Below are 22,632 nucleotides of genomic sequence, written 5' to 3'. Positions count from 1 at the left end.
CACTTTTTCTAACTTTGACCTCCAAAATCTGTTACACATCTACAACCACAAAAAAACACCCATGCTAAATAGTTTCTAAATTTTGTCCTGAGTTTAGAAATACCCAATGGTTACATGTTGTTTGCTTTTTTTGCAAGTTATAGGGCAATAAGTACAAGTAGAACTTTGCTATTTCCAAACCACTTTTTTTCAAAATTAGCGCTAGTTACATTGGAACACTGATATCTGTCCGGAAACCCTGAATATCCCTTGACATGTATATATTTTTTTTTAGAAGACAACCCAAAGTATTGATTTATGCCCATTTTGGTATATTTCATGCCACCATTTCACTGCCAAATGCGAGCAAATAAAAAAAATTGTTCACTTTTTCACAAATTTTGTCACAAACTTTAGGTTTCTCACTGAAATTATTTACAAACAGTTTGTGCAATTATGGCACAAATGGTTGTAAATGCTTCTCTGGGATCCCCTTTGTTCAGAAATAGCAGACATATATGGCTTTGGCGTTGCTTTTTGGTAATTAGAAGGCCGCTAAATGCAGCTGCGCACCACACGTGTATTATGCCCAGCAGTGAAGGGGTTAATTAGGGATCTTGTAGGGACCTTGAAGGGTTAATTTTAGCTTTAGTGTAGTGTAGTAGACAACCCAAAGTATTGATCTAGGCCCATTTTGGTATATTTCATGCCACCATTTCACCGCCAAATGCGAGCAAATAAAAAAAAAAAAAGTGACATTTTTCACAATTTTAGGTTTCTCACTTAAATTATTTACAAACAGCTTGTGCAATTATGGCACAAATGGTTGTAAATGCTTCTCTGGGATCTCCTTTGTTCAGAAATAGCAGACATATATGGCTTTGGCGTTGCTTTTTGGCAATTAGGAGGCCGCTAAATGCTGCTGCGCACCACACTTGTATTAAGCCCAGCAGTGAAGGGGTTAATTAGGTAGCTTGTAGAGAGCTTGCAGGGTTAATTTTAGCTTTAGTGTAGAGATTAGCCTCCCACCTGACACATCCCACCCCCTGATCCCTCCCAGACAGCTCTCTTCCCTCCCCCACCCCACAATTGTCCCCGCCATCTTAAGTACTGGCAGAAAGTCTGCCAGTACTAAAATAAAAGGTGTTTTTTTTTTTTTTTTAATTATTCAGCTGTGATGGACCCCTGCCTTAACCCCCAACCTCCCTGATCCCCCCCAAACACCTCTCTAACCCTCCCCACCTACCTAATTGCCACCATCTTGGGTACTGGCAGCTGTCTGCCAGTACCCAGTTTTCCCCAAAAAATAAAGTGTTTTTTTTTTATTTTTAAATGTTTTTTTCCCATTTTTTCTGTAGTGTAGCTGCCCCCCCCAGTACCCCCACCCCCCTAACCCTACCAGATCCTATTATTATTAAAAAAAATTTACTGTTTGCTGCCCCCCTCCCTCTTACCAAAATTCATTGGTGGCAGTGCCAGTGATTGCTGCGCGCGCGCACACACACATGCACGCGCGCGCGTGCACGCGGCCCCCCGCACGCTCCCGGCATCCGGCGTGCACAATGCACTTGAAGGAACCGGGTAGCGATGGGCCGCCCACCCTCCTCCCTGTAAGCTCCCACCCACCAACGAACGGCCCCATCGCTACCGGTGCAGAGAGGGCCACAGAGTGGCTCTCTCTGCATCGGATGCTTTTTAAAGGGTATTGCAGGATGCCTCAATATCGAGGCATCACTGCAATACCCTGAGAGCTGCTGGACAACTGTCTCTTAGACAACTGACGTACCAGGTACGTCCATTGTCACTAACTGCAAGTTTTTGCAGGACGTACCTGGTACGTCAGTTGTCATTAAGGGGTTAAAGGGACATGAAACCCAAATTTTTTCTTTCATGATTTAGAAAGAGCAGACAATTATAAACAACTTTCCAATTTACTTCTATTATCTATTTTGCTTCATTCTCTTGATATTCTTTGCTGAAAAGCAACATGAAACCCAAATTTTTTCTTTCATGATTTAGAAAGAGCATACAATTATAAACAACTTTCCAATTTACTTCTATTATCTATTTTGCTTCATTCTCTTGATATTCTTTGCTGAAAAGCATATCTAGATATGCTTAGTAGCTGCTGACTGGTAGCTGCACATAGATGCCTCCTGTGATTGGTTCACCGTGTGCATTGCTATTTCTTCATTAAAGTATATCTAAAGAATAAAGCAAATTAGGTAATAGAAGTAAATTGGAATGTTGTTTAAAATTATATTCTCTACCTTAACCATGAAAGAAAATGTTTGGGTATAGTGGCCCTTTAAATAAACTATGCAATATAGTGTAATGATGCCAATTTCCATGTGAATTTTGTTACAGTGACAAACTGGAATATCATTGTATTGCTATAGGATTGCACCCACATGTAAATATATGGAAGCCTTGGTTAAGAAAAAAGAAGAAAAAATATATATTTCATTATTTGTATGTTTATTTATATGCTTGTTTTATTTAAATGCTGCTGAATACATCTTCATTTCTTCATGCTTGAAAAATGTGTGTAACATACAGCTATGCAAGATGCTTCTGTCAACCAATAAGCATTGATACTGCAGTATGAGTTGTATACATGCATGATTTCCAAATAGGTTTCACAAATGAATGGAAAACTGTGCTTTCTTCTGTAATTAGAAAAACACTATTTTATTACCGTTAAAAACAAAGTCCTCATGTTAGTACATAGTTGCATTGATTGATCAAATTATACAACAGTAATTGTCTGACACATTTGTGCAATATGTACCATACTCACAAGTTCCAAAATAAGTTAAAACAGCTTTCAAATAACTTTTATTGAAGAAAAATAAATGTTAACATATTACTTGATGTGATATTTAAAATAGATATAAATCAGACAACATCAACCTTTTACATTGCAGATATTCTTAAACAGAAAAGAAAAACAGAATGAAACCATCATGGGATGATGAATTTTGAATGTTTTGCATGGCACTGGTTGCTATGAATAAAATAGATTTTAAATGTTATTTATTTAAAAGCTAGTGGTTCTCGTTTCACACTAAAGGGCAGTAACAGATGCGCTATGACTGGCAAACTGACAACTTCACGAGCTATAGGGAATATAGTTGAAAGAACTTTCTTGTTCACAAAGACAAACAGGAATGCATAAAATAATGAGGCTGGAAAATGAATTTTTATGGAGTAGTCATTAAATTTGATCAGACACCAACTTCTTGTAATTAAATGTTTTTTTAAAAAAATTGAAACATGCAGAAGACTTTATTACACTACCTGATGGGACATGTGGTCTGGGGTGCACTTACTGATTGAGCATACGTCACAGGACAAGGGTCTATCATTAGTTAGGGTTTTTTCCTAGGATTGACAAGTGTCCAATATTGCATCAGAAAGCTCTGTATTTCAATAAGCTTCAGGGCCAGAGTCTATCTAAGGTTTTGATATGTTGCTCACAGAGGGGCGTCAGGGCCAGGGTCCATCTGAGGTTTTTATATGTTGCTCACAGAGGGGCATCAGGGCCAGGGTCTATCTGAGGTTTTAAATGTGGCTCACAGAGGAGCTTCTGGGTCAGAGATTGTCTGAGGTTTTATATGTTGCTCACAGAGGAGCTTTTGGGTCAGAGTCTATCTGAGGTTTTTATATGTTGCTCACAGAGGGGCTTCAGGGCTAGAGTCTATCTGAGGTTTTATATGTTGCTCACAGAGGGGCTTCTGGGTCAGAGTCAGCTGAGGTTTTTATATGTTGCTCACAGGGGGGCTTCTGGTTCAGAGTCTATCTGAGGCTTTTATATGTTGCTCACAGAGAGGCTTCTGGGTCACAGTCTATCTGAGGTTTTATATGTTTCTCACAGAGGGGCTTCTGGTTCAGAGTCTATCTGAGGCTTTTATATGTGGCTCACAGAGGGGCTTCAGGGCAGGATTTTGATATGAGGCAGGTATGTGTCTGACTAAGAGGCTGCAGGGGCAGAGGTCTGATATGATTTTGGTATGTGGATGATAGAGGATCTGCAGAGCCAAAGTGATAAGTAGCTGACAGAGGGGCTGCAGGGGAGAGTCTGAGCTTATGTCTGAGGCTGGTATGTGTCTGACTAAGAGGCTGCAGGGGCAGAGGTCTGATATGATTTTGGTATGTGGATGATAGAGGATCTGCAGAGCCAAAGTGATAAGTAGCTGACAGAGGGGCTGCAGGGGAGAGTCTGAGCTTATGTCTGATATGTGGTTGACAGAGGGGCTGCAGCTCTAGGTTTGTGTAGCTAACTGTCCTTATCCCAACAAGGATTTCAAGGAACTCACTTTGGGAAATGCTAGCAAAAAAAAATACAAAAAAATATGTTAACAGAAATAAATGTTGCATTCAAATATTTTTAATTTTAAATGGATGTAGATGCAATTTGTTTCATATTCCTTATCTCTTTTAAGGTTGTTTACAAGTTTAATATTTTGCTACCTTTTTATTATTATTGATTTATTTATAAATCAAAATAGCGCTAACTCACTTTTTTTGTGTGTGGTTATATAAGTGTTATTTTAAAGAAAATTTACTTTAGTTTTCAATAAAAAACTTTTTTTGGGTCTTAATTTTCTTGTATTAGGAATGACAGGGACATTGCAATTTAATTATGGCTGTACAGTACAATAAAAGCAGTGCATTACAATGAAACATTTCCTGTCATTGAGTATGGAGCAAAACATCCGTTGATGACATTTATTCTTCTCCGCTAAGTGCTTTGTTGTAGTAAAGTTTGTATCCGAGGAGTTGTCTGAAACTTGTTATTGTACTTGCGTGAAGGCAGACACACATCAGTTGCAGTTCCACAACCATTTTTGGTATATAAAGAATTTTTCCTTTTTTTATTCTATATATCAGCTAACAAAACAAGTCCTTGAAGCAATTGTTCAACAGTTCATGCTTATAGAAGAGTGTTTCTAAATCTACAGTTGCAAATAATATTAGTTGTTTTTATATTTTAACACAGCCATAGAACAGGGGTTAGATTGCCATCACTTTTATTTGAATGCCAATCATTAAGCAAATACTTTTGTTATGGTGAGACTTACATACACATACATACAGTATATATATATATATATATAAACTTGTTATCTTTATTTGAAAAATAATGCATCTATGCTTTTTTGGTTTAGAACTCTGGACAGCACTGTTTTATTGGTGGATAAATTTATCCACCAATCGGCAAGGACAACCCAGGTTATTCACCAGAAATGGGCCGGCATCTAAACTTACATTCTTGCATTTCAAATAAAGATACCAAGAGAATGAAGAAAATTTGATAATAAGAGTAAATTAGAAAGTTGCTTAAAATTGCTAAAAAAAAGCATTAACAAACTTCAGAAGGCAAAGAAAAATCAAACCAAATTAGTCTTTTTATGAAAAGATGATTATATTGTTCAAGTTAATAATTTTGGATACACTTAACTGCTTCAGATATATTTGACATATTTAACTTTAAAATTGAACAGTTCTATATTTGCAGTAAAAAAAAAGTACAAACAATAAAGCATTCCCAAAGATGAAAGTATTCACAGGACTTATAGACAAAATAGATTTATTGTTATGGTTTGGCTCAAATCCGGTTTTCTTGTCAAGATATAAACATAAAAAGGAAACCACACTCCGTGTCATTATCTTACTCTTCCCTTCTTGGTATCATTACAAATACCAATAAGGGGCACAAGGGCCCTGAGTTGCAACATTATTCGAAGTGGACTAGGCATATGTAATACAGGGGATAATTAGCATGGTAATCCAAAATCAGTTGACATAGTAACCCAGGCATATGTTACAGAAACCTTACAATCCAACTCAAGTGGTCCAACATAGGTTGCATGACCATTTTTAATTTTCCTAATTTTTTGAGTGATTACCTCTATATTTTAATATTGCAAATCCACCAGGTTTGTATTTTTATTTTACTTGGTTATAAACACAGCACCGATTTTTGTGCCATGGCGAACAACAAATTTTGGTTATACAGATGTTTACAGAAATATAAATATCTCATTTCTAGTTTTTTTTTTCATATGTTCGTATATAAACATTTTGCACTTTCTTGAACCTTACACTTAGAACGTAATTCCTAATTTAATAATAAAAATTGCAGAAAGTTCCACTTTTTGGGTAAATTTATAATGAGAAGGGTTCTCAGTCTTAGTCCTAATTTTTTTTTAGGGGGTACCTAAGTAAGTATAGTGTGCATGCAGAACATTTAAGGTTTTGAGACTTTTTTGGGGGGGAGGGGGGCGAGAAAGTGCAATTGTTTAACATTTACCATCATTTGTAGATGATCTCTGGTGTGGGACCAGGGGCGCGATCCGATATACGGCGCAGTTTTCGGTGCAAGCATGGAAACCTGCGCCACCCGTAGTTTCACCTCGCACAGCGAGCTATCACATATACGGCGCCGACATTTGCTAAAGTGCCGTAAGTTGGACAAACTATCGATGTCAAGAAATCAGCGTAAGTACAAATTTCTGGAGTTGCCAGTGACTTACGGCACTTTATAAACTGCCGCCGCCTAAAAAAACTAACTAAAATATTAAATCTCCCGTTACTGTCTAACACGCCTCCCAAAAATAGCCCGACACGTATACCCCTCTATCCGCAATCCCCCCTCTCACTCCTAACAATAAATGTATTAACTCCTAAACCGCCGCTCCCGGACCCCGCCGCCACCTATATTATATGTATTACCCCCTAATCTAATCCCCCTACACCGCCGCCACCTATATTATATATATTACCCCTAATCTAATCCCCCTACACCACCGCCACCTATATTATATGTATTACCCCATAATCTAATCCCCCTACACCGCCGCCACATATATTATATGTATTAACCCCTAATCTAATCCCCCTACACCGCCGCCACCTATTTTAAATATATTAACCCCTAATATGATCCCCCTACACCGCCGCCACCTATTTTAAATATATTAACCCCTAATATGAGCCCCCTACACCGCCGCCACCTATATTAACTATATTACCCCCTAAACCTAAGTCTAACCCTAACACCCCCTAACTTAATTATTATTTAAATAAATCTAAATAATATTAATATTATTAACTAAACTAATTATTACCCTAAACTAAATTAAAAAAGTAATCGGCTCTATTACCAGCCCTTAAAAGGTCCTTTTACCTGTAAAAAAAAAAACAACCACCCCCATTACAACCCACCACCCACACACCCCTACTCTAAAACCTACCCGATCCCCCCTTAAAAAAAACAAGTCTAACCCCCAAATGGTCCTTACCTGTCCTGAAGACCGACAGAGAAGGTCCTGTTCCAGGCGGTGAAGTCTTCTTACAAGCGGCGGCATCTTCTTCTTCCAGGAACCAGGCGGCGCGGAGGAGTTGAAGACCGATGACCGCTGAGTTGAAGACCGTCCACTCTGGAACTGAAGACCGTCAATGCTGGAACTGAAGATCGGTGATGCTGGAACTGAATACCGGAGCCATGGAGCGTGGAGGATCCTCTTCATATGATCTCCGCCGTACACTGAATAGGAATTCAAGGTACGCAATTAAAAATGGCGTCCCTTGAATTCCTATTGGCTGATTTGAGCCTTCAAATTCAAATCTACTGTAGCTACTGTAATTCAAATCTACAAGCTACTGTAATTCTACTGGCTGATTAGAATAGCCAATAGAATTACAGTAGCTCTTATTCTATTGGCTATTCAAATCAGCCAATAAAATTAAAGTAGCTCTCATCCAATTGGCTGATTTGAATTTGAAGGCTCAAATCAGCCAATAGGAATTCAAGGGACGCCATTTTCAATCACGTACCTTGAATTCCTATTCAGTGTACGGCGCAGATCGTATGAAGAGGATACTCCACGCTTCATGGCTCCGGTCTTCAGTTCCAGCATCGCCGGTCTTCAGTTCCAGAGTGGACGGTCTTCAGCTCCACGGTCATCGGTCTTCAACTCCTCCCCGCCGGCTGATTCCTGAAAGAAGAAGATGTCGCCGCTTGGAAGAAGACTTCACCGCCTGGAACAGGACTTTCTCCACCGGTCTTCAGGACAGGTAAGGACCACTTGGGGGTTAGACTTAGGTTTTTTTAAGGGGGGATCGGGTGGGTTTTAGAGTAGGGGTGTGTGGGTGGTGGGTTGTAATGGGGGGGTTGTTCTTTTTTTTACAGGTAAAAGAGCTGATTACTTTGGGGCAATGCCCCGCAAAAGGCCCTTTTAAGGGCTGGTAATAGATCTGATTACTTTTTTAATTTAGTTTAGGGTAGGGAAATTTTATTATTTTGTTTTTTTTTTGTAATTTAATTAGGGTGCTTAGATTAGGTGTAATTAGCTTAAAAATCTTGTAATCTTTTTTTATTTTTTGTAATTTAGTGTTTTGTTTTTTTTGTAATATAGTTTAGTGTATGTAATTGTATTTTATTTGAGATAATTGTAGTTTATTTAATTAATGTATTGATAGTGTAGTGTTAGGTGTAATGGTAACTTAGGTTAGGATTTATTTTACAGGTAATTTGGTAATTATTTTAACTACGTAGCTATTAAATAGTTATTAACTATTTAATAGCTATTGTACCTAGTTAAAATAAATACAAAGTTACCTGTAAAATAAATATAAACCCTAAAATAGCTACAATGTAATTATTAATTATATTGTAGCTATCTTAGGGTTTATTTTATAGGTAGTATTTAGTTTTAAATAGGAATAATTTAGTTAATAATATTAATGTTATTTAGATGTATTTAAATAATAATTAAGTTAGGGGGTGTTAGGGTTAGACTTAGGTTTAGGGGGTAATATATTTAATATAGGTGGCGGCGGTGTAGGGGGCTCATATTAGGGGTTAATATATTTAAAATAGGTGGCGGCGGTGTAGGGGGATTAGATTAGGGGTTAATATATTTAAAATAGGTGGCAGCGGTGTAGGGGGCTCAGATTAGGGCTTAATATAGTTAATATAGGTGGCGGCAGTGTAGGGGGCTCAGATTAGGGGTTAATATAGGTGGCGGCGGTATAGGGGGCTCAGATTAGGGGTTACACCGTATATAGGATACCAAACCAGTGCAAAATTTGGCGTCGCCGGCTTCTGCGGGCGACGCTGCATATCGGATCGGGCCCCAGATAGGAATCTGATTTTTATTTTTTTTTAAGAAATATAAGTCCTCTATGGTTGCACTCTGCTTTGAAAACTTTGAGATTCAACTAGATTGAGGTTTCCGCAAACATCTGTGTAACCATAATTTGTCGTGTTCCATGACACAAAGAAGGCTGCTTTGGTTAAATCAAGTAAAGTAAAAATAATAAAAAAATGGTGGTTTTGCAATACCAATCACTCAACAAAAAAAAAATAGGATAATTAAAAATGGTCAAGCAACCAACTTAACAAGTATTGGACTAGTTGAGATGGACTGACCCTATATGCACTTGGAAGTATAAAAAGGGGCTTCTCAAACTAAAAATGAAAAGGGTCAAATGAATAATCAGAACTTTAGTAAAAAGTTGGCATATTTTTACCAGAACAAAAGGTCTTGATTAGGAATGGGCAAATATCTGTATTTTTACATTCACATAACAGAACAAATGTTTTCCTTAATATTATTTCTAACATTCCCTTTTCCAATGTAATATTTGAATATTAATTCCAATAGTTTTACATTGAAATTTATGAGAATCAGCATTTGAATGTTAAGATTCAACTTTAAATATTTAAATGTTACCATTTTTAAAGGAAAAGTTAAAGGGACGTAAAACATAACATTTTTCTTTAATGATTCAGATAGAAAATATAATTTTAAACAACTTTTCAATGTACTTCTATTATCAAATTTTCATTGTTTTCCTTTGTTGAAAATCAGGAAGGTACACTCAGGAATGTGCACAAGCCTGCAGCACTATATGGCAGCAGTTTTGCAACAATGATATACATTAGCAAGGGTACTAGATGGCAGCATTATTCACTGCTAGACATGTGCACGCTACCTATCTAGATATCTCTTCAACAAAGAATAACAAAAGAACAAAGCAAATGTGTTACTATAAGTAAATTGGAAACTTTATTAAATTGCATTCTCTGTCTGAATCATGGGTTTCATGTCACTTTAACATTTGGTTGCAAAATACAGATATTGTCGAGCAAAGAACATTTTTTTGTCAATATTTGTTATTTTTAATAAATGTGCCAACATATTTGCCCATCCCTAGTCATGATCTCAAGTGTTAGAGTAAAAGGTTCAGAAGTAATTTCACTTACTTTACAGAAAGCAAAAATGAATCATGTAATAGATTTCCAAAAGACGTGGAAAAATATAGTAAACAAGTTCAAGCACTTCCAGAGACACAATGAAAATTTAAAGATTGATTTTATAAAAGATTTAATAATGAAAAATAAATCAGGACAATATACATTCTTTATTTATTTTTCCTACATTTACTTTCAAATATGCTTCCAGGAATAATTAACATAAACATTTCAAACTATAATTTTGTTAGCAAAAATTGCAATTAAAGTGCACCCCATTTAAAAAAATAATAAAAATTAAACTATACATAATTAAAAATTTTGGCCTAGATTACAAGTGAAGTGGAACAATTTTAGCGCTATTAAGCAATAACACAGCTAAAGTTAAATCAATATCGCACTTATTCTAACGCTCATATTACAAGTTGAAAGTAAAATGTTATTGCTCAAGCAAAAGCCTCAAGCGTACTGATATCTGGATGTCTAATAGCATTGTCGTGCTAAATCCCTCATCCACTTCGTATGGGGCCGCTACAAAACCCTGTTCTGGCTTTCATCTTAGTGCTAACCCGAAGGTGCACTAAATCCGAAAGTTCATTCTGAAATCGTTTAAATAATATTCTTCTTCACTCAAAAGAAAATGTTATTTTTATTATATTTATATATATATGTAACTAGAAATTATATTTTATTTATTTGTATTGCCCCTTTGAAGGGCCATCCCAATATTATAGACAAACAAAAAATTAAAAATGAACCCCGTAATGGCCATGATGTACCATGGCTAGTACGTGGATAGAGTTTTCTTGTTTATAATAGCGTGAGTCCCGCCACAAGCGGCGAGACCACGCTATTAATAACCCAATTCCCATATAAAGACCAGCGATGTTCTTAAATAAATATTTTCAAGGCCCTCTTAAAGGGCCATTTATGTGATAATATGATAAGCTGAAGATGAAAAGCCCCAAAACCTATGTGAACTATGTGTAAAAACCACAACAGGGTAGTGCTGGTGAAAATATTTATTTAAACACAGCCCAAAAATAACTTAATAAATAAATAAATATCACTTTAAAACACTTTTTTAAAATAATAAACATATTTTTTTACATTTAATATATATATATATATATATATATATATATATATATATATATATATATATATATTTAAGCCTAATACTTTATTTTAATATGTTTTACTTGTGGTTGCTTATACATTTATTGTTGCCCTAACACTTTATTTCAAGTCTCCAGTCTCAATTAATATTTTATCATTGCTCACAACTTTTCATTTGAACGATGTTTAGAATGTCTACACTATCCATTGAAATTATAGGGTACCCTAAAGAGATGTTGGCTGTTCTTAAAGTGAATGTAAAGTTTCATCAAGTAGTGCCCAGTTTTTAAAAATACTATTAAAAAGAGGGGCACTTTTATTGATGAAACTTTACATTGCACCATATTTGTAGAAATACTTACCTCTTCGTCTTGAAAGCTGGATTGCTGATGATGTTGCTTCCCCCACCTGTCGCAAGCCTTCTGGCCGGATGGATGAAGATAGAAGATGCCGTCTGGATGAATACTTCTGCCCGCTTGGTTGAAGACTTCTGGCTGCTTCGATGAAGACTTCTGCCCACTTGGATGAAGACTTCTGCCAGCTTCGATTAGGACTTCTGCCCACTTGGATGAGGACTTCGCCGGCTGGATGAGGATGGATGTCCGGTCTTCGAAAACTGTAAGTGGATCTTTGGGGTTAGTGTTAGGTTTTTTAAGTGTTTTTTGGGTGGGTTTTATTTTTAGCTTAGGGTTTGGGCATTTCGTAAAAGAGCTGATTGCCCTTTTAAGGGCATGGCAAAAGAGCTAAATTCCCTTTTAAAGTGAAGGTAAACTTTGGTGAATGAAAGCCTGTTTTTTAAAAATACTATTAAAAACAGGCGCACTTTCATTCATCAAAGTTTACAAGCAGCCATTTTGTTAAAAAAATTACCTTTTTTTCTTTTCACAGCTAGAGCAGCTTCCCCCACCTAGAGATCCTCTCTTCACACGTCAGCAATGACTAATCCTGCTTCCTTCAAACACGGCTTTCCCCCCAGGGTAGTCATTGCCTGAGGCCATGCTGTGATTGGAGGAAGCTAGATTAGTCATTGATGACGTGTGAATAGAGGATCTCTAGGTGGGGGGAAGCTGCTCTAGCTGTGAAAAGAAAAAAAAATTAATTTTTTAACCAAACGGCTGCTTTGTAAACCTTGATGAATTAAAGCGCCCCTGTTTTTAATAGTATTTAAAAAAAACGGGCTTTCATTCACCAAAGTTTACCTTCACTTTAAGGGCAATGCCCATCCAAATGCCCTTTTCAAGGCAATGGTTAGCTTAGGTTTATTTAGATTTATTTTATTTGGGGGGTTTGGTTATGTGGGTGGTCGGTTTTACTGTTGGGGGGTGTTTATATTTTTTTACAGGGAAAAGAGCTGATTTCTTTGGGGCAATGCCCCACAAAAGGCCCTTTTAAGGGGCATTGGCAGTTTAATGTAGGCTAGGGTTTTTTATTTTTGGGGGGCTTTTTATTGTTATAGGGCTATTAGATTAGGAGTAATTTATTTTTATTTTTGATAATTTCGTTTTTTATTTGTGTAATTTATTTTTTTTGTAAGTTTTTTTTGTAAGTTAGTACATAGGGGCCTATCTATCAAGCCCTGAATGGAGCTTGAGGCCCTGTGTTTCTGGCGAGCCTGTAGGCTCGCCAGAAACACCAGTTATGAAGCGGCGGTCTAAAGACCGCTGCTCCATAACCCTGTCCGCCTGCTCTGATGAGGCGGACAGGAATCGCCGGAATTCAATCCGATCGAGTACGATCGGGTTGATTGACAACCCCCCTGCTGTTGGCCTCACAAGAGCTGCTGGTGCAATGCTGGATACGGACAGAGTATTGCTCCGCATTCAGCGAGGTCTTGCAGACCTAATCAGGTCCGCAAGACCTTTAATAAATTGGCCTCATAGTATTTTATTAATTTCATTTATTTTATTTTATTGTAATAGTAGGTTTAAGTGTAAGGTAGGTTAGGTTTTATTTTACAGGTAAGTTTGTATTTATTTTAACTATGTAGCTAGTAAATAGTTAATAACTATTTAGTAACTAGTCTACCTAGTTAAAATAAATACAAACTTACCTGTGAAATAAAAATAAAACCTAAGATAGCTACAATATAAATATTAGTTATATTGTAGCTAGCTTAGGTTTTATTTTACAGGTAAGTTTGTAATTAGTTTTAAATAGGAATTATTTAGGTAATAATTGTAAGTTTTATTTAGATTTATTTTAATTATATTTAAGTTAGGGGGTGTTAGGGTTAGACTTAGGCTTAGGGTTAGGTTTAGGGGTTAATATATTTATGTGGTGATGTGGGAGGCCAGAGGTTTAGGGGTTAATAGTTTAATTTAGTGTATTTTTGGTGGGGGGCTTGCGGTTTAGTGGTTAATAGGTTTATTATAGTGGCGGTGTGGGCGGACGGCAGATTAGAGGTTAATAATCTTTAAATAGTGTTTGCGATGCGGGAGGGTGGCGGTTTAGGGGTTAATAGGTTTATTATAGTGGCGACGATGTCGGGGAGTGGCGGAATAGGGGTTAACACGTTTTTTTTTAATGGCGGCGATGTCAGGAGCGGCAGATTAGGGATTAATAGGTAGTTTATGGGTGTTAGTATACTTTTGAACACTTTAGTTATGAGTTTTATGGTACAGCTTTGTAACGTAAAACGTATAACTACTGACTTTAGATGGTGGTACAGATCTTGTTGGTATAGGGTGTACCCCTCACTTTTTGGCCTCACCGCAAAACTCGTAATACCGGCGCTATGGGAGTCCCATTCAAAAAGGACTTTTTAAAAAGTGCAGTACTGACGTTGCGTAACAGCCAAAAAGGTGTGTGGTACCTATACCTACAAGACTTGTAATAGCAGTATTAGGGGAAAAGCAGCGTTATGAAGCATAACGCTGCTTTTTCACTCATAATGCCAAACTCGTAATCTAGCTGAATGTTTGCTATCTCCGTTGCTAGGCTATTGTTGGTTGTTTTTTTTATGTGAAATGTATGAAATTAGTCTTGTTTTAATTACACTGCAATTTCTTATTTTCATTTACACAGCAATTGCTTATTTTCATTTTGTTGCAACTCAGATATTATTTCTGCTATAGTCTATAACCGCTTGTATTATTTAAAGCACCAACTAAAATAGTTGAGCACTGCAGATTCTGTAGGTAGATAATTTAGTGTTTTTCATCCCAGGAAGCAGATACTTTATGCCAAGCATTGCCATTTAATTACGTTCAACATGATAAATAAGGGGATAAATTAATTCTAAGCAAAGACATTTAGTGAAGATGTGTTAGTAAAGAGATGTTTCTTGGTCTACATCCAGATTAACAGCTATGCCAGCAGATATAATTCCCACAAGTGGCTGCTTATGGATACAACATATTTATGTGTTATGTAGTAAGCATTTAAAGGGATATGTTATCCAGATTTTTTTTCTTACATGATTCAGACAGAACATACAGTTTTATTTAAAAAAAACAAACCTTTCCAATTTCCCTGTATTATCAAGTTTATATAATTCTCTTAGAATCTTTTGTTAAAAAGCATACCTAGGTAGGAATCATGCACATGTCTAGAGCACTATATGGCAGCAGCTTTGCAAGAATGAATTAAAGGGACACTGAACCAAAAATGTTTCTTTTGTGATTCAGATAGAGCATGCAATTTTAAGCAACTTTCAAATTTACTCCTATTATCAATTTTTCTTCCTTCTCTTGCTAACTTTATATAAAAAAGAAGGCATCTAAGCTTTTTTCTTAGTTCAGAACTCTGGAAAGCATTTTTTGATTGGTGGATGAATTTATCCACCAATCAGCAAGGACAACCTAGGTTGTTCACCAAAAATGGGCCGGCATCTAAACTTACATTCTTGCATTTCAAATAATGATTCCAAGAGAATGAAGAAAATTTGATAATAGGAGTAAATTAGAAAGTTGCTTAAAATAGGGACACTGAACCCAAAATTTTTCTTTCATGATTCAGATAGAGCATGCAATTTTAAGCAACTTTCTAATTTACTTCTATTATCAATTTTAATTTGTTCTCTTGCTATCTTTATTTGAAAAAGAAGGCATCTCAGCTAAGGAGCCAGCAAATGTTTGCTTCAGTACCATGGACAGCACTTGTTTATTGGTGCTGACCAATCATCAAGGACAACCAAGGTTGTTCACCAAAAATGGGCCGGCATCTAAACTTACATTCTTGCTTTTCAAATAAACATACCAAGAGAATGAAGAAAATTTGATAATAGGAGTAAATTAGAAAGTTGCTTAAAAATGCATGCTCTATGTGAATCACGAAAGAAAATTTTTGAGTACAGTGTCCCTTTAAAATGTCATGCTCTATCTGAATCACAAAAGAAAAAATGTGGGTACAGTGTCCCTTTAACAATGTTCTACATTGCCCAAGCACTGCTGCCATCTAGTGCTCAAAAGTGTATGACATTCTTAAAAACATTCTTGTAATACTGCTGCCAGATAGATCTCCAGGAATCTCATGAAAACTAAGTCAGTTTCATAACAGAGGTTGATTGAAAAACAAACAAAACAACTATACACTATATCCGAATATTGAAAGAAACATTTTTGGTTTCATGTCCCTTAATAAGACATTATTGTGAACCTAAAACTGGTTTATGTATTATGCAGCACTTTACCACAGACATTATTTAAAGGGACATTGCAGACAAAATTGTAATCCACACATAAAAATGCTTCTAATTAAAGCTATAGCTGTTACAAAAGTGCACTGTGCACCAGCATTTTAAACACAGCACTTGCTCAGAGAGCCTAAGGTGCTTGTACCATCTGGTAATTACTCAATTTGTTATTTGCTGACATGATGCAAACCCCACTGGCGCTCTGAGCAGCAGCAGTATTTAAAATGCTGGTGCACTGAGAATAACTAGCTATGCTTCACATGCACGTGCAGAGAAAAATGTTAACACTAAAACAGTGATAACTTATACTAGAAGCATTTTTGCCAATGCATGTATATTGCAAATATGTTTCTATTCAAAGGTGTAATTCATGTGCAGTTAAAATTTGACCAGAATATCCCTTTAATTCAGTTGCAGTTTACATTGGTGATGACAGGGAATAATATTACTTATTATTATGACTATGAGCATTTTGTCAAGCCCCCAGGGGCGGACTGAGACCAATCAGGGCCCCCAGGCAAAAATTAGCGAAGGGCCCCTACTGTCTCACAGCGACCCAAATATATACAAATAAACATTGTAGCCTCCCTATACTTCTCCCACCAGGCCCCCCAACCTCCAGGGCCAGTACCCCCAGCGTCAAGGGCCATAGACAGGGCCCTCAACCGCCAGGATCAGACCCCATACTCCATGGCCCTCACAGCGACAGACCCTCCACAGAACCCCCTCACTCTAGGACCTCCCAATGCTACAATTCCCACGTCCTGGCACAAGGCCCCCATTCACGGGCCAGGCCCTTAACTAAACATAATTTTAATGCGTACACCCCATTTTTATCAAAGGGGTTTACTGGGATACTACTTCCCAAAATATTTTATGTTAGAATTATATTATATTAGTTTGTATTTAAAAAAGTTAAAGATTGTGGCTATATAGGTACCCTACAACCCAATTGCATCCATTAATCACCCCTTTAAGTTGTAGCTTTCCAGCCCCAGCTGCTGCAGCCCACCGGGAAATCTCCTGGTAGGCCAATCCAGCCTTGTGGGCCCCCCTACATGCTGGGCCCTCGGTCCAGGTCCTATTTGCCCGGCTGATCAGTCCGCCCCTGCAAACCCCTACAACTTTTAGTTCACTTTGTGTAAAACTATTTGTTGATCAATATCGCGGTCTTCTTATGTTTTTGTATTGAATGGATGAACACATGTGGCTGACATTTGACAAATTTGTTTGTCATCCAGGTTGCTATAAATTTTAAATGTAATGTTTGAAAAATATTTTTTTAAGGGAGAGATGATTTATGTTTTAGACAAGGATACAGCACAATCGATTGCACTAGTTTTCTTGAAATGCTGTAGACAGGATGATTTTGTAAGGTAGAATATTTATTGTCTAGTTGGGAAAACAAATGATTTTTAAAAAGTACAATAGCATCAGTTTAAAGGGACACTGAACCCCATTTTATTCTTTTGTGATTCAGATAGAGCATGCAATTTAAAGCAACTTTCTAATTTACTCCTATTATCAATTTTCTTCATTCTCTTATTATCTTTATTTGAAAAAGAAAGTCTAGAACACTGGACAGCACTTTTTTATTGGTGGATGTATTTATCCACCAATCAGCAAGAACAACCCAGGTTGTACACCAAAAATGGGCCAGCATCTAAACTTACCTTCTTGATTTTCAAATAAAGATACCAAGAGAATGAAGAACATTTGTTAATAGGAGTAAATTAGAAAGTTGCTTAAAATTGCATGCTCTATCTGAATCACAAAATAAAAAATTTGGGTTCAGTGTCCCTTTAATAAAAACCTGTAATGCATTTTAAAATGCCATCTTTTAGCTGCAGCAAAATGATTCTCTCTTTAAAGACAAACAAATGTGCAGATTAGATGATTTGCACTGAGATTGTACTTGTTATGACGTTTAATGTGTGTCTGTTATGAATTGTCTTCTTTCCTGTGTATTTAGAATATGTAAAACTGATAAAAGACTGACAGGCAGAGCATACAGTAACTCAATGTTATGTTAAAGTTCAGAGGCTCAAATCAAATTTAAGCCATTTAAAGGGACATGAAACCCAAATTTTTCTTTCATGATTCAGATACAGGATACATTTGTAAACCACTTTCTATTCTCAATTTTGCTTCATTCTCTTTATATCCTTTCTTGAAGGAGCTAGCTGAACACATCAGTAAGCCAATCACAAGATGCATATATGTGCAGCCACCAATCAGCAGCTAGCTCCCAGCTCCTGAGCCTATCTAGGTATACTTTTCAACAAAGGAAGAGTGGAAAGCGCAGAGCATACAGGCTCAAATCACATTGAAGGCAGTTAAAGGACATGAAACCCAAATGTTTCCTTCATGCTTCAGATACAGGATATATTTGTAAACCACTTTCTGTTCTCAATTTCGCTTCATTCTCTTGATATCCTTTCTTGAAGGAGCTAGCTGAACACATCAGTAAGCCAATCACAAGAGGCATATATGTGCAGCCACCAATCAGTAACTAGCTCCCGAGCCTACCTAGGTTATACTTTTCAACAAAGGAAACCAAGAGAACAAAGCTAAATAGCTAAAATAAGTAAATTTGAAAGTTGTTTAAACTTGTGTGCTCTATCTGAGTCACAAACGAACATTTTGTGGTTTTTGGAACCTTAACAATTTGGCCACAATAAGATGTGTGCAAATCCAGATCTTAGTTTGTTGAACTTTCACAAGAAGAAATCCGGTTCCGAAAAGTGCTGAATGCTGCGAGCAACCTCCTTCGGATCATCACAAATTAACTGAATGTGCATGGCTAGGTGGCACACACACTGGCTCTCTTACAATAAAATCATTTGAGTAACCCTAGTGAAAAGTATAGTTTTTGCACTAGATTTTCAGGATGTACTAAAAGGAATGACAAAAAGGAATGACCATAGACTTTAATGGGATGTAAAATTAAAAGTGTTGAAGTAACAAAACTATCAGACATAAAGTAGATATTTACCAGATATGTTCCCCAGGTACAGTAGCATATTCTGAAAGTGAGATTATTGCTGTTTTCTATGGAATGACAAGGGTGAATGACAAAATGGAATGCCTATAGACTATAATGGGATTACATTTAAAAGTGCTATAGAAACTAAACTATGATACATATCAACTAGATATTTACCAGATATGTTCCCCAGGTACAGTAGCATATTCTGAAAGTGAGATTACATCAGATTATAGCTGCTTTCTATGGAATGACAAGGGTGAATGACAAATGGAATGCCCATAGACTAATGGGATTTTCTGTCCCGCAAACTTTACTAGCGTCACTGGTCTGTCATTTCTTAGAAAGTATTTAGATTTTATAGAAAACAAGGAATAAGAAGAAACTGTACTTGGCAAGTAAATATTTCATGCATTTACGTTTTATTATGTTTTTTTTTTTTTTGTCTTTGGATTGTACAAATGAAAATAAAATAATCTATATGCAAGCGATTCATTAAAAAAAGCAGTTAAACAGTTTTTTCTCCCCCCCCCCCCCCCCACTACAATTACAGGGAGGGAATCCCAGTAGAGAGAAAACTAATCAAGGCAGCGTATTTAATCAAAGCAGTACAGCCATAATTAAACTTCCACAAATTTGCATGATAAACGCTTGCCTTGCAGTTAGTTCTTCAGTGACTTTGCATGAAGACTTTATTTTGTGTGCAGGACCCAGTATTAGTTATTGTTCAGAGAGTCAGCTATTCAGGAATTTCCTGGCCAGGTCATAAACTACTCAGGCTATGTTTAAAAAAAAAAAATCAAAGAATTGCTTAAGTCATTCCTATTTCCTTGCTAATCTTATTACTCATGACCTAAATGAACAAGAGACCCTTGACTTCAAGCTTTTTATATACTAGAATTTATGAACGCGCCTTCCCAGAATTTTTGGGAAATGCTACCAAGTGAAGGAAGATGTGTTCTGCATTCTATTGTCTAGCACTAGATGGAAATTAATATTAGCCTATTTTTTTATATTTGTAGCTCTCTTCCACCTCCCATTCATAGAGAATTAAACTGCACCCAGCAGATAGTTCTGTTTGGATAGACGCAGCAGCTTGAAGGCTTTCTCCTCCCTCGTGGTACTGAGCACTTTCATTCTCATTCAATTTATTTTCAAGCTCTTTTTTTTTCTTTCTGTGACCTTGTTAAACATCAACATTACATACCTGAGTCTAAAAAAGCAACGGTGATTCTTTCAGCTAATGCTGAGAGGCGGTGATTGTCTGCGCCATAATTCTTGTGGGATAGAGTCATGGGAGAAACTGCAGTGAACAAACAGAAATAACTGATGCTGCTGTATTTGGCTGTAGCAAACTCATCACAGCAGAAGCTGTGCTGTTAGCTTTTTGGGATTATCGACTGGACTTTAGTATTCATCAGAATTGGTGAGTGTGCTAACTGGGATACTTATGACTTTATTTAATCTAAAAGCTTGTGTAGTTTTAAGTATGTGAACATCTGCCACTAATTGTTTTATTATTATTAAATTATTGGTCTTTTTAGATTAACTAACTTTACTATATCGTCATCCTCTATAGATATTTTTAACTTTCATTTTATTTGTATGGTTCCATTGTTCTATGTTTTTAATATCACTTGATATTTGCCATTTAATACTGGTTAAGTGTTTCACATAGCCACCTACATGAGGGAACATTGGACAGCACGTGGGTGTGCAGATTTTTATTTTAATGAACGTTAAATGCCTCAGAGTTGTGTGTGGTATTTAATTCAAGGCTGTGCATAAAGATCACTTAATCAATGCTTGTTAGTTTCCTGTGAGATAAATAAAATGCTGTCATTTTTTTACAGAGCTAACAGGGTTTTAATGATCACACTCTATTTCATAGATAGGTATATATATATATATATATATATATATATTTACCTTTTTCTTACTGTAGTAATTTGGGACATTTCATTAATTTGAAACTCAAAAGATATAGATTAAAATTGTTACTTTGTTTGATTTTATTGTATAGACTTAGCATGTGTTTTAGTGGCAGTTGTTATAGAGTTAAAGTGAAGGTAAAGTTATTGTAACCAGCAATCGTTTTTATGTTGCTTTTATTAACCCAAATGTAGTCGCTAGGTTTTTTATGAATAAAAAATTATCTATTTTGTTCAATTTATAACTTTATTTCTCCTACCGTTCCTTGAATAATCTCCTCCCACGCTCCATTTCCTGGTTTATGACACACTGACGTATAGAGCGGTCCCACCCGCTCTATACGTGTTTAGCATACTCGTGCACATCGAGCATGGATTAACCGCGCATGCGCATCATTTATGGACCGGCAGCTCCTTCAATGACTAAAACCAAAAATGTATAATGCGCATGCGCGAAACGAGGATGTGCGCGCTTGCAAATTGCAGAAGATAAATTGTCACGCATGCGCATGTAAACCAGGATGTTTATGACGAAATTTGACGGCCGCCTAACGGCCAGAAAATCAATTGGATCTAAGAGGCACGTGATAGTAATTTAGAAAAAAAAAAAATGTACGGGTTGTTTATCGGAAAGCCGATTAGAATAGAAAAACATTAGATATCACAGCTAATTTATGTTTTATAAAAAATTGATGAATTAAACTTATATTTATTTTACATCATCTCTCTAATTATTTGTAATAAGGACTTTGACTTTACCTTCACTTTAATATCCTAGGATTGTGTTTTGAGTTCCCTGTCTCATGGAGACTAACAATATCTTGAGCTAGAAATGATATACATTAAATGCATTAAACATCTGCTTTCTTGTGGAGTAAGAACTGCTTTTGTTTTTTAGTGTTTTTTGAACATGCTCTGAAGTAAATGGAAATTATAATTCACCACCTGTGGACCTATTTATATGTCTGTAAAACTCCCTTTAAAAAAAACCTTAAAGGGATTTTCTAATGTAAAAAATATGTTTATTGGTTAGATCATGCATATTTGGTGCTTGTTGGCACGAGTTAAGCACATAGGTAATGTTCCACTCAGGAGTCATATACATTGCAGCTCCCAAACAGAAAACTACTGGAGATGGGCATTTATGTGCGACTGGTGCCCTTAATGGGTTCACTGGCTTTATTCTACTTTGCAAGGGTTAAACATAAAGAGTTTGACCATAATCCTTTTGAAATGCTTAAAAAAATTGCCATATACTTTAAGGGTGAATTTTGTAGATAAGTCATAAGATAAACCTTTTTAAAGGATTTTAATAAAACCCCATTGTTAGCTAAGGTCAAATCCTAAACCACAATTTTAATATTTGATAAAATATGCTGCAAAATGCACCTTTTAATCACAAATAAAATTGCTGTTGGCAACATTAATTATAAAAGGACTGTTGCTACATAACAAGAGTAGATTGTTGTGCTGGCAGGTGGTTTGTCATTCCCAGTATAATAGTAGTAATTTGAGGTGTTTATAGGACCCCAAGTACTTTCTTATACAAACACTGATTTGGTGAAGAATACTCCTGTTTGCTTTATAGTATAGAGAGGTTTATTTTTCTTCTTATAGAATCTGAGTGTCAATATAAAATACATTTTATATTAGGTCTATTGGAGTCTGTGTTGCCTTCATTCTGCAGCTGTGAGACTTTGATAAATAACTCAATTTCACC

General features: G+C 36.4%; 1 protein-coding gene and 1 long non-coding RNA gene across 10 annotated transcripts in view; one reads left to right on the top strand and one right to left on the bottom strand.

Moving 5' to 3' along the window:
- Positions 1 to 22,632, top strand: part of ARHGAP24 (Rho GTPase activating protein 24) — a 1,035,233-nt gene that overhangs the window by 705,542 nt on the left and 307,059 nt on the right. The window contains exon 1 of one of the 9 annotated variants that reach the window (XM_053703387.1): positions 20,152 to 20,407. The exons of the other annotated variants lie outside the window; for them this stretch is intronic. The gene's annotated coding sequence lies outside the window, so the exon portion shown is untranslated. Of the gene's footprint in view, positions 1 to 20,151; positions 20,408 to 22,632 lie in introns of those variants that run through there. 9 annotated transcript variants of the gene reach the window in all.
- On the bottom strand, positions 2,437 to 21,265 carry LOC128649870 (uncharacterized). The gene is made up of 3 exons (XR_008400702.1): positions 21,173 to 21,265; positions 20,189 to 20,284; positions 2,437 to 2,648 (listed from the first exon to the last, which is right to left on the bottom strand). It is a non-coding gene; the product is annotated as an uncharacterized LOC128649870 (long non-coding RNA).

Source organism: Bombina bombina, chromosome 2, assembly GCF_027579735.1.
Source record: "Bombina bombina isolate aBomBom1 chromosome 2, aBomBom1.pri, whole genome shotgun sequence".
In the NCBI taxonomy this organism is placed as follows: Eukaryota; Metazoa; Chordata; class Amphibia; order Anura; family Bombinatoridae; genus Bombina; species Bombina bombina.
Note: the sequence above shows the minus strand (reverse complement) of the source record. Positions and strands in the feature narration are given on the sequence as shown.